We start from the raw sequence: 12,799 nt of genomic DNA on the forward strand, positions 1-12,799 counted from the left end.
TCATGATCATTGCAACTCCACGTGGTGAGATCTTGCATGGAGCCCCAGGCCGAGGGAGATTGACAGTTCTTTTGTGTTTCTTCCATTTGCGAATAATCGCACCAACTGTTGTCACCTTCTCACCAAGCTGCTTGGCGATGGTCTTCAAGCCCATTCCAGCCTTGTGTAGGTCTACAATCTTGTCCCTGACATCCTTGGAGAGCTCTTTGGTCTTGTGGGCAAATGTACAAAATCAGCAGGGGATCAAATACTTTTTTCCCTCACTGTATCTATGTGAGAGACGCAGACTCGGCTTCGACCTTTAAGTCTTTACTGAAGACTCATCTCTTCAGTAGGTCCTATGATTGAGTGTAGTCTGGCCCAGGGGTGCGAAGGTGAACGGCAAGACACTGGAGTGACGAACCACCCTTGCTGCCGCTGCCTGGCTGGCTCCCTTCTCTCCACTGGGATTTTCTACCTCTGACCCTATTACGGGGGCTGAGTCACTGGCTTATTAGTGTTCTCCCATGCCGTCCCTAGGAGGGGTGTGTCACGTCGTGCCAGGCTTTTTTCACTATACTTGACTTGAGTGGGTTGAGTCACTGATGTGCTCTTCCTGTCTGGTTTTGCACCCCCTCGGGCTCTTGCTATGGGGAGATACCGGGGGTATCGTCGGACGGACCACAGTGTCTCCTGACCCCCCCCCCCCCCCCCCCCGTCTCCAGTATCTATGCTGCAATAGTATATGTGCCGGGGGGCTAGGGTCAGTCTGTCTTATCTGGTATCCTGTGTGGTCTTAAGTATCTTAAGATCTTAAGTATTCTCTCTTAACAGGGTTGATGATGTGGCAGGTGACAGCGTGGTAGGCACAGCTTGTCCCATTAATTAATCATAAAAATGGAGGATTAACTGATAACTGCGTAAACAACATTTTGGATAATATAGAGAACCTTGAACTATTTATTGATCCGCATTTTGATATGCTCAAAAAATAATCAGATGCATCAAAGCAAACAAGAGAAGACCTTTCCTTGAGTGCTGCGAGTGAAACTGAAGGGAAGCCGCCATCTAAAATTCCCAATTTAACTTTGGAGGGGGATGTTTTTATTACTTATCCATTTTAGTCATTTAGCAGACGCTCTTATCCAGAGCGACTTACAGTTAGTGAGGGCATACATTTTTTTCATACTATTTAATAACTATGATAGAGCATTGCTTACAATCATGAGTTAAAAAAGCTGGATCTATTGCCTGGGCTACTGGGGGAGGTTGAGGCCTTAAAAATAGGAATGGATTACAGTAATAAAATGATGGAAGAAATACAAGCAGAAAGTAAGATGTTGAAAACATCCGTTGACTCCTTAAAAGACACTACAGAGAGGCTACGGTATGATAATAAAACAATGAAAGCCTAATTACTTGATCTAAAGTGCAGAAGTATGAAGAATAATATTGTTATAATGGGAATAAAGGAGGATGAAAATGAAAACGGAGTAAAAAGTCAAGGTGTTCATGAAACATCATCTCAAAATGACGGACGAACAGATGGATACAATTGATTTTCAAAGGGCTCACCGTTTCGGTGGCAGGAGAGGGAAGGCCCCATCTGATCCTAGCTATGCTAACTCACTACAAAATGAAAATGGCCTTGTTCCAACAGGGTAGGGAACTGAAGAACACCCAGTTCTCTATTAATGAACAATTTCCTAATGAAATAGTGGAGAAGCAGAATGTTCGTCTAGTGGTCGATAAATTGTATGTAAACAACCAAATGTTCAAGGACTCAAAGATTACAACGTGGCTGTGAGTGATAGCAACCTCCTGCTGAAGTAGTCCCCGATACACATTTGCACCGCATTACACAGTACAATTATGGATTCATTAGTTTTTTACAAAAATATTTTTTGGTAAACTTTTTTAATCATTTATTTCTTTATTGTATCTTATTTGTATTTCTTTTTTATTCATGCAGTATGGAACCGTGGACTATGTGGACTTGAAATGTTGGACTTATGGTAATGAAAAATGGGTATGATGAACGTATCCTTTTTTTATTTAGGCAATATGGAACTTTGGACTTGTCACGATCGTTGAGAGACGGGTCAGACCAAGGTGCAGCGTGCGATGTGAACATGTTTATTTAGCTCAAATAAACTCACGTCAAAACAACAAAACAACGTAACGTGAAGTCCAAGGCTATACACAATACAAGCCTAACACAGGAACAAGATCCCACAAACATAGTAGCCAACTGGGCTACCTAAGTATGATCCCCAATCAGAGACAACGAGCGACAGCTGCCTCTGATTGCGAACCATACCTGGCCAAGCATAGAAATATACATCCTAGATCGTAAACATAGAAATAATAACATAGAACTTCCACACCCTGACTCAACTAACCAGAGTTCTATACGTCAGGGCGTGACAGTACACCCCCCCCCCCCCCCCCCCCCCCCCCCAAAGGTGCGGACTCCGACAGCACAAACCTGACATAACAGGGTAGAGTCCGGGTGGGCATTCCGCCTCGGAGGCGGATCCGGCTCCGGGCGTGACGACCTCTTCCTCTCAGCCTCCCCGTTGCGCCCCTGGTCTGGTCTGCACCAAGCCCTGTCTGGACCCTGGTGTGGGAGACCCCGAACCTGGAGAGGGGCTGACGTCTGGGTCTGGACTGGAGCCGCTGACCGGAGCTGAACTGGACCCCGGTGGAGCGGACTGCTCTGGTTCCGGAGTGGAACCGCTGACCGGGGCTGGATTGGGCACTGGTGGAGCAGACTGCTCTGGCTCCGGAGTGGAGCCGCTGACCGGAGCCGGACTGGACCCCGGTGGAGCGGACTGCTCTGGCTCCGGAGTGGAACCGCTGACCGGAGCTGGACTGGACCCCGGTGGAGCGGATTGCTCTGGCTCCGGAATGGATCCGCTGACCGGGGATGGATTGGGCACCGGTGGAGCGGACTGCTCTGGCTCCGGAGTGGAGCCGCTGACCGGAGCCGGAACGGGCCGGGCCGGACTGGAGACACGCACCACCGGTCTGGTGCGAGGAGCAGGAATGGGCCGGGCCGGACTGGGGACGCGCACCACTGGTCTGGTGCGTGGAGCAGGTACGTGGCGTACCGGGCTGGCGACACGCACCACTGGTTTGGTGCGAGGAGCAGGGACGGCCTACGCCAATTGGCGGCCAAGGGTTTGCCTTAGGACGCAAAGGTGCGTCATGAGTCAGGGAGATGGTCTGATGGTCTTAGTGACAATAGACCTAGATATGGGGGGAAGTTTTAGTGGATGGAATATTAGGACAATTGGAGGTTTACAAAGTTGCAGCTACAGTATGCTTAACAGTGCAAATATTATGGTACAGCTATATGGACACTTAATCATCATGGTGCTTTTTAATGGTAAGTTTACAAACATTGGTTGTGGTAAGTATAATTGAAACTTGGGTATCATTATGGTAAGTGGGGAAATAAGTATAACCAGTTACAATTGTAATGGCTTAGCAGATCATAAAAAAAGAAGATCAATTTTTACCAGGCTAAAAGAGAAATAATATAATATCTATTGTTTACTGGAAGTTCACTCTACACGGTTGCACTATTCCCTCTTACTGAGGGAAGGAGGTTGTTGGCCAAGATCTCGCGATACATGGCCTCATCCATCCTCCCCTCAATACGGTGCAGTCGTCCAGTCCCCTTTGCAGAAAAGCATCCCCAAAGAATGATGTTTCCACCTCCATGCTTCATGGTTGGGATGGTGTTCTTGGGGTTGTACTCATCCTTCTTCTTCCTCCAAACACGGCGAGTGGAGTTTAGACCAAAAAGCTCTATTTTTGTCTCATCAGACCACATGACCTTCTCCCATTCCTCCTCTGGATCATCCAGATGGTCATTGGCAAACTTCAGACGGGCCTGGACATGCGCTGGCTTGAGCAGGGGGACCTTGCGTGCGCTGCAGGATTTTAATCCATGACGGCGTAGTGTGTTACTAAAGGTTTTCTTTGAGACTGTCATCCCAGCTCTCTTCAGGTCATTGACCAGGTCCTGCCGTGTAGTTCTGGGCTGATCCCTCACCTTCCTCATGATCATTGATGCCCCACGAGGTGAGATCTTGCATGGAGACCCAGACCGAGGGTGATTGACCGTCATCTTGAACTTCTTCCATTTTCTAATAATTGCGCCAACAGTTGTTGCCTTCTCACCAAGCTGCTTGCCTATTGTCCCAGCCTTCTGCAGGTCTACAATTTCATCCCTGATGTCCTTTGTCCTTACACAGCTCTCTGGTCTTGGCCATTGTGGAGAGGTTGGAGTCTGTTTGATTGAGTGTGTGGACAGGTGTCTTTTATACAGGTAACGAGTTCAAACAGGTGCAGTTAATACAGGTAATGAGTGGAGAACGGGAGGGCTTCTTAAAGAAAAACTAACAGGTCTGTGAGAGCCGGAATTCTTACTGGGGCTTGGGGTTCTTCATTTGTCTGTCCTGCTGTGATGTCGAGGCTATGGTCAGGGTCTGGGGTGGAGTGTTCTGCTGTGGTGTCGAGACTTTGGTCAGGATCTGAGATGGGCTGTTCTGCTGGCTTCTCTGTGGGGGTGGCCAGCTCTCTAATGGCTAATGGGTTGTTCTCTGTCACACGTCATCGTTCTCACCTTCTCCTGCAGCACTCTCCTGTTGATGTTGTCTCACCACAGTCCAGAGTGCAGACATGTGACATGTCTCTCTCCACCTCCAGCTCTCCGGGTCTGGCTGACTGGAGTGTGTTCACCTGCTGTTCCAGCTCCACCTGCCTTACCTCCAGCTGGGTGAATTTATCCTTCATTTCAATGAGGGAATAGTGCTCTGTGCTGGGATGTTGACTTTCCGCTTGGGGTTTCTCATCTGTGGGGTTGTTTAAGAGGTCTGGTCTGACACGCTCGGGGTGGGGGTATCTTCTCCTGCTGCGCTCCCTCTTTGATTATGTGAAAGTCCAGCTGAAACTGTTTGGGGTTGCCCTGTACCAATACTGTTCCAGACTTGTACAGGTTGACATTGGCTTACTCAGAGTCCTTGTTGTCTAGTATCCTGAATTTCCACCCATTGCTAACACCCCCACTCTTAACACAGGGGTAGTGTGTTAATATAGCACGGTGCCATGCCAGGGGATGGTCTGTGTGGTAGAATAAGTTGCTTACGTTCCCATTTTTATAGCTTTCAGCAAAAAGTGTCTCTTGATTTTCCATAAGGAGCTTCTTTTTGTACTCTTTCCGTGCCTTCTCATTTTTTACATCCAGGGGGTACTGTATTGTAATGACCACAGAGGGAGAGGTCTTCAAAGGCCTCTGCATTTGGGTGGGGAAGGCTGTGAAACTCTCCTGCCATTTTTGGGCTCAAGGGCTTTGACACCTCTCAATTCATACCTCAGTGCTAATTGAAGTTGCAGTCGGATCTGTTCTGTCCTAGAAAACTTGGCAGCATTAACTTAGCATTCAGTCCTTATAAAGTAAAATGTGTCATTGTAATTTACTTTTCTTCTTGGCTTTAAAAGTAGCTTCAGACTAAACATTACTCACTCAGTTCCAGGTTGGATGGTGTTTCCAGGTTTCTTTTGCTGGTCGTTGGTTTGCCAGAGCATTTTCAGTATTGTCCTTGTGAATAATAATCTTTGGTAGTAGGAATCCTTCCAGGTAATTCTGTCCAAAATCAGATTGTAGGTTTGGAGTTTTGATTTGGAGTGAAGGTTATGTTGTGGAGGGTAGTATCCTGTAAATGTCCTTGTGGAAAAATCCAAGTTTATCTAACTCTAAATCTATATTTTTGTAAAAACATGCGGGAGCTCATCTGCTCATGACCTCTCTCTCCCTCCCTCCCCCCCTTGCGGAGGACCTGAGCCCAAGGACCATTCCTCAGGACTACGTGGCCTGACGACTCCTGGCTGTCCCCACTCCACCTGGTCGTGCTGCTGATCCAGTTTCTGCTGTTTTGCCTGCGGCTATGGAACCCTGACCTGTCCACTGGACATGCTACCTTGTCCTGGACCTGCTGTTTTCGACCCTCTCTCTCTCCCTCTCTCTCAACTGCACCTGCTGTCTCGACCTCTGAATGCTCGGCTATGAAAAGCCAATTGACATTTACTCCCGAGGTGCTGACCTGTTGCACCCTCTACAACCACTGCGATTATTGTTTAACACTGCTGGCCTTAATGGCCATGTACAGTCGTGGTCAAAAGTTTTGAGAAAAACACAAGTATTGGTCTTCACAAAGTTTGCTGCTTCAGTGCTTTTAGATATTTTTGTCATATGTTACTATGGTATAATGAAGTATAATTACAAGCATTCCATTAGTGTCAAAGGCTTTTATTGACAATTACATTAAAGTTTATGCAAAGAGTCAATATTTGCAGTGTTGACCCTTCTTTTTCAAGACCTCTGCAATCCGCCCTGGAATGCTGTCAATTAACTTCTGAGCCACATCCTGACTGATGGGAGCCCATTCTTGCATAATCAATGCTTGGAGTTTGTCAGAATTTGTGGGTTTTTGTTTGTCCACCCGCCTCTTGAGGATTGACCACAAGTTCTCAATGGGATTAAGGTCTGGGGAGTTTCCTGGCCATGGACCCAAAATGTCGATGTTTTGTTCCCCGAGCAACTTAGTTATCACTTTTGCCTTATGGCAAGGTGCTCCGTCATGCTGGAAAAGGCATTGGTCGTCACCAAACTGCTCTTGGATGGTTGGGAGAAGTTGCTGTAGGAGGATGTGTTGGTACCATTCTTTATTCATGGCTGTATTCTTTGGCAAAATTGTCTGTGAGCTCACTCCCTTGGCTGAGAAGCAACCCCACACATGAATGGTCTCAGGATGCTTTACTGTTGGCATGACACATGACTGATGGTAGCGCTCACCTTGTCTTCTCCGGACAAGCTTTTTTCCGGATGCCCCAAACAATCGGAAAGGGGATTCATCAGAGAAAATGACTTCACCCCAGTCCTAAGCAGTCCAATCCCTGTACCATTTGCAGAATATCAGTATGTCCCTGATGTTTTTCCTGGAGAGAATTGGCTTCCTCGCTGCCCTTCTTGACACCAGGCCATCCTCCAAAAGTCTTCGCCTCACTGTGCGTGCAGATGCACTCACACCTGCCTGCTGCCATTCCTGTGCAAGCTCTGCACTGGTGGTGCCCCGATCCCGCAGCTGAATCAACTTTAGGAGACGGTCCTGGTGCTTACTGGACTTTCTTGGGCGCCCTGAAGCCTTCTTCCCAACAATTGAACCTCTCTCCTTGAAGTTCTTGATGATCCGATAAATGGTTGATTTAGGTGCAATCTTACTAGCAGCAATATCCTTGCCTGTGAAGCCCTTTTTGTGCAAAGCAATGATGACAGCATGTGTTTCCTTGCAGGTAACCATGGTTAACAGAGGAATAACAATGATTTCAAGCACCACCCTCCTTTTAAAGCTTTAACTTTGTTATTCTAACTCAATCAGCATGACAGAGTGATCTCCAGCCTTGTCCTCGTCAACACTCTCACCTGTGTTAACGAGAGAATCACTGACATGATGTCAGCTGGTCCTTTTGTTGCAGGGCTGAAATGCAGTGGAAATGTTTTTTGGGGATTAAGTTAATTTTCATGGCAAAGAGGGACTTTGCAATTAATTGCAATTCATCTGATCACTCTTCATGACATTCTGGAGTATATGCAAATTGCCATCATAAAAACTGAGGCAGCAGACTTTGTGAAGATTAATATTTGTGTCATTCTCAAAACTTTTGACCACGACTGTACTCTTATAATCTCCCCCCGGCACAGCCAGAAGAGGACTGGCCTCTCCCCAGAACCTGGTTCCTCTCTAGGTTTCTTCCTAGGTTCCCGCCTTTCTAGGGAATTTTTCCTAGCCACTGTGCTTCTACATCTGTATTGCTTGCTCTTTGGAATTTTAGGCTGGGTTCTGTATAAGCACTTTGTGACATCTGCTGATGTAAAAAGGGCTGTATAAATTGATTTGATTTGACAGAGAAAAAACTGCGAAACAGTATCCAGACCAATCTCTCCGATGAGACATTACATTTTAGGTTGATACATACAGTAGATTCACTGGCCGACAATGGTGAACACATGGGGTGTACAGAGAAGTGGAATGACAGGTGATGGGAATAAGCCTAAGAATGTGAACTGCTTACAACCTTTTGATCTCACAACCTTAAGAGGGTCTCTCAGGGGGGCGTGGATAAATCATTTGGTCTAAATAGCCTTATTTTTACATTTTGATCCTCTCTTTTCAAACAACGCTGCATTTTGTTTTCAGCGAAGGTAAACCAAAAGGTCAAAGGGGTTCAATGAACTGTCCAATGAACTGTTAAAACTTCTCAGCTTTTGTCTCTGTATCTGTAGTCATTGCCACCTTCAAACCTGTCCTGGGACATCCTATGTCTGTGTTTCAGGGTAGTGTTTTGGTCAAATGCTGACATTTTAACAACACAAGATTGATCAGTCTTTGAATTGCTTTGATAGTGTCTTATTCCAGCAATTTACAGAGGCAGCTCAACCCATGCTGCTTGTTCCCGTTGAACCCATCATGTTTGAAGACTCAATAAAGCAGACAGGGAGCCGCCAGGCTTGGAGAAGAGTCAGTGAAATTCAGCTAAAGCGATAGGTTAATCTCCTTAATCCCTTTTAGGGGCACCAGTTTTGGGAAAGTGATCTGGATTAGTCTCAGGTTAGGCTACTGTAGGCGGAGAAGGGGGCAGAGGGGAGGGTGGGTGGAGAGGCATGGCAGGGTCTCGGCAGCTTAGCAAGACCTGAAAATCAAATTAATAAGTGGTGTGTTGTGCAGGATTCTGGTGTAGTGGTCTAAGCTCCTGACTCCGGACCTCACATACACCTTTGGCGGCAGGAGGTTTGAGCCCCAGCTCAGCTGACTGTCTGTGCCCTTAAATCCTCTCTGTATTGACCTTTCACACTTTACTTACTATGTATCGGTCCCGTCAATGAACAATAAAATAGGAACTCCATTTTTCCTTTAAAAAATAAAGAAAAAAGTGTTGTTTGATGTAGGCCTACAATATCTTCTATATCTGTAACATCACAGGATAATTGTCCGTTTGTCAGTTGTAGATTCTCCACTATGACGTCATTCAAATGAACCAATCTTATTTTCAGCATAGACGGAAGGTCATCCACAGAGCAGAGTGTAAATAAATAACTGAATAAACAAAATAAAAACGGACAAAGTTAACACTGGGCAGAGACAGAACACAACAAGCATACTGGCCTTGGGCAATAAAAAGGTCTGAGGTGTCATGGCAACCTGAATAAAGACTGAGGGAGGAGATAGACAAGGTAGCTAGATCAACAGGAAGCTATGCCAAGGCAAGGGTGAAAGATGACCCTCTCTAATCAAAAACAAAGCAGCCCATTATCAGCCTCAAAAACACATCTTGTGACGTTTTTGCAAAAATATCTTCACAGCACATGAAGCTTATGTCAATACATTGCAGTCAATGGGAAAAGATGAGTGTCACAGGGTTTACGCTTATGTCAATACAAAGCAGTCAATGGGAAAAGATTAGTGTCAACCAATTGATACTTACAGTTCCTTCAGAAAGTATTCACACCCCTTAACTTTTTCCACATTTTGTTGTGTTACAAAGTGGAATGAAAATGGATTTAATTGTAATTTTTTGTCAACAATCTACACAAAATACTCTGCAATGTCAAAGTTGAAGAAAATTATACAATTTGTAAATAAATAAAAAAACACTGGATAAGAGTGTCTGCTAAATGACAAAAATTACAGCTGTGAGTCTTTCTGGGTAAGTCTAAGAGCTTTCCACACCTGGATTGTGCAATATTTGCCATTATTATTTTCAAAATTCTTCAAGCTCTGTCAAATTAGTTGTTGATCATTGCTAGACAACCATTTTCAGGTCTTGCCATATATTTTTAAGCAGATTTAAGTCAAAACTGTAACTCGGCTATTCAGGAACATTCACTGTCTTCTTGGTAAGCAACTCCAGTGTAGATTTGGCCTTGTGTTCTAGGTTATTGTCCTGCTGAAAGGTGAATTAATCTCTGTGTCTGGTGGAAAGCAGACTGAACAAGGTTTTCCTCTAGGATTTTGCCTGTGCTTAGCTCTATTTAGATTATTTTTATACTGAAAAACTCCTCAGTCCTTAACGATTACAAGCATACCCATAACATGATACAGCCACCACTATGCCTGAAAATATGGAAAGTGATACTCAGTAATGTGTTGTATTGGATTTGCCCCAAACATAACACTTTGTATTCAGGACAAAAAGTTTATTGCTTTGCTACATTTATTGCAGTATTAGTTTAGTGCCTTGTTGCAAACAGGATGGAACAGAAATTATTTTCCAAAATGGATTGTGACAAAGAATCTCAATTTTATCAATTTTAAATTCAGGCTGTATCACAACAAAATGTGGAAAAGTCATGGGATGTGAATAAATCAAATCAAATAAAATGTTATTTGCCACATGCGCCGAATACAACAGGTGTAGACATTACCGTGGAATGCTTACTTACAGCCCTTAACCAACAGTGCATTTATGTTTTTATAAAAATGTACAATAAAACAACAACAACAAAAAAGTGTTGAGAAAAAAAGAGCAGAAGTCAAATAAAATAACAGTAGGGAGGCTATATAAAGGGGGGTACCGGTGCAGAGTCAATGTGCGGGGGCACCGGCTAGTTGAGGTAGTTGAGGTAATATGTACATGTGGGTAGAGTTAAAGTGACTATGCATAAATTATTAACAGAGTAGCAACAGCGTAAAAAGATGGGGTGGGGGTGGGGGTGGGGGTGGGGGGGGGGGGGGGGGCGTGCAAGTAGTCCGGGTAGCCATGATTAGCTGTTCAGGAGTCTTATGGCTTGGGGGTAGAAGCTGTTGAGAAGCCTTTTGGACCTAGACTTGGCGCTCCGGTACCGCTTGCCGTGCAGTAGCAGAGAGAACAGTCTATGACTAGGGTGGCTGGTCTTTGAACATTTTGAGGGCCTTCCTCTGACACCACCTGGTATAGAGGTCCTGGATGGCAGGAAGCTTGGCCCCAGTGATGTACTGGGCCGTACACACTACCTTCTGTAGTGCCTTGCGGTCGGAGGCCGAGCAGTTGCCATACCAGGCGGTGATGCAACCAGTCAGGATGCTCTCGATGGTGCAGCTGTATAACTTTTTGAGGATCTGAGGACCCATGCCAAATCTTTTCAGTCTCCTGAGGGGGAATAGGCTTTGTTGTGCCCTCTTCACGACTGTCTTGGTGTGTTTGGACCATGATAGTTTGTTGGTGATGTGGACACCAAGGAACTTGAAGCTCTCAGCCTGTTCCACTACAACTCCGTCGATGAGAATGGGGGCGTGCTCAGTCCTCTTTTTTTTCCTGTAGTCCACAATCATCTCCTTTGTCTTGGTCACGTTTGCCTGTTTGATGGTTCGTCGGAGGGCATAGTGGGATTTCTTATAAGCATCCGGGTTAGAGTCCCGCTCCTTGAAAGCGGCAGCTCTACCCTTCAGCCCTTCAGGATGTTGCCTGTAATCCGTGGCTTCTGGTTGGGGTATGTACATATGGTCACTGTGGGGACGACGTCATCGATGCACTTATTGATGAAGCCAGTGACTGATGTGGTGTACTCCTCAATGCTATCTGAAGAATCCCGGAACATGTTCCAGTCTGTGCTAGCAAAACAGTCCTGTAGCTTGGCATCTGCGTAATCTGACCATTATTTTATTAACCGAGTCACTGGTGCTTCCTGCTTTAGTTTTTGCTTATAAGCAGGAATCAGGAGGATAGAGCGGCAGGTATCTTAGTGGGTAAGAGCGTTGTGCCAGTAACCGAAAGGTCGCTGGTTCTAATTCCCGAGCCGACTAGGTGAAAAATCTGGGAAACATTCTTTGTGGGCTAGGGTCCGGGAAATTGTTGGACTTTTATAAACTAATTTTATGCACTTCTATATGACTGGAGACTTTGGCATTATCTTTTTTAAAGCTGCGTTCAAAACAACTGGGAACTCAGATCTGGGAAATCTCCATCTTCCGACTTCTGTGCGTTCATGACAACTGGGAAATCGGGAAAAAACGAGCTCCGACTGGGAAAATTTGTTTTGAACAGTCATCCAACTTGGAATTTCAAGTGGGGAACTCTGGCCTCTTTCTAGAACTCCGACTTTCTGACCTGAAGATCACTGATGTCATGATTCAACCTCGTTTTTTTTACAGAGTTCCCAGTTGTCTTGAAAGCACCATAATACTGCACACAACTGATTGAAATGACAGGCTACTTTGACACTGACAAACTGAGAATCCGAGATAATGAAAACAACCTTTTCTTGAATCCATCAATGGCCTAGGTTTAGGTGTGTGGAGACATATTGTATGCTACAACATAGTCCTGAAAATGATTTCCAGTTTCACTTACTCACCCAATAATGCGCAGCTCACTCTCTGGTGATGATATATGCGCTCGTGCCAAAATACTCTCTCTCTCTCTCTCTCTCTCTTGCTTTACTTTGTAAAACAATATTTGGAAGACAATTTCATCAAATATTCTGGTAGCCTACAGCTGACAGATTAGAGTCTTCTCTTTTCAGCAGGAGCCATTTGCTTTCCAACTTGTGTTTTCCTGCGATTGTAGACTGTTGAAATATTGCAAAAGGCCAGTTTTGTCTGCATGCTGTTTGTTCACTGACATATTTTCTGTGTGTTCCCGACTGTAGGCCATGCCTGTTATTGGGCTCCACTCCACAGCTAGGTTATTTTAAAATAAGCTATTATACTCTGTGGCTAAAGTGTAGGATTTCTCATGGTGTAGTAGGCTATTCTGAATTATTTAATTTATTTCT

Source organism: Coregonus lavaretus (assembly GCF_964263955.1).
Source record: "Coregonus lavaretus genome assembly, chromosome: 10".
Taxonomy (NCBI): Eukaryota; Metazoa; Chordata; class Actinopteri; order Salmoniformes; family Salmonidae; genus Coregonus; species Coregonus lavaretus.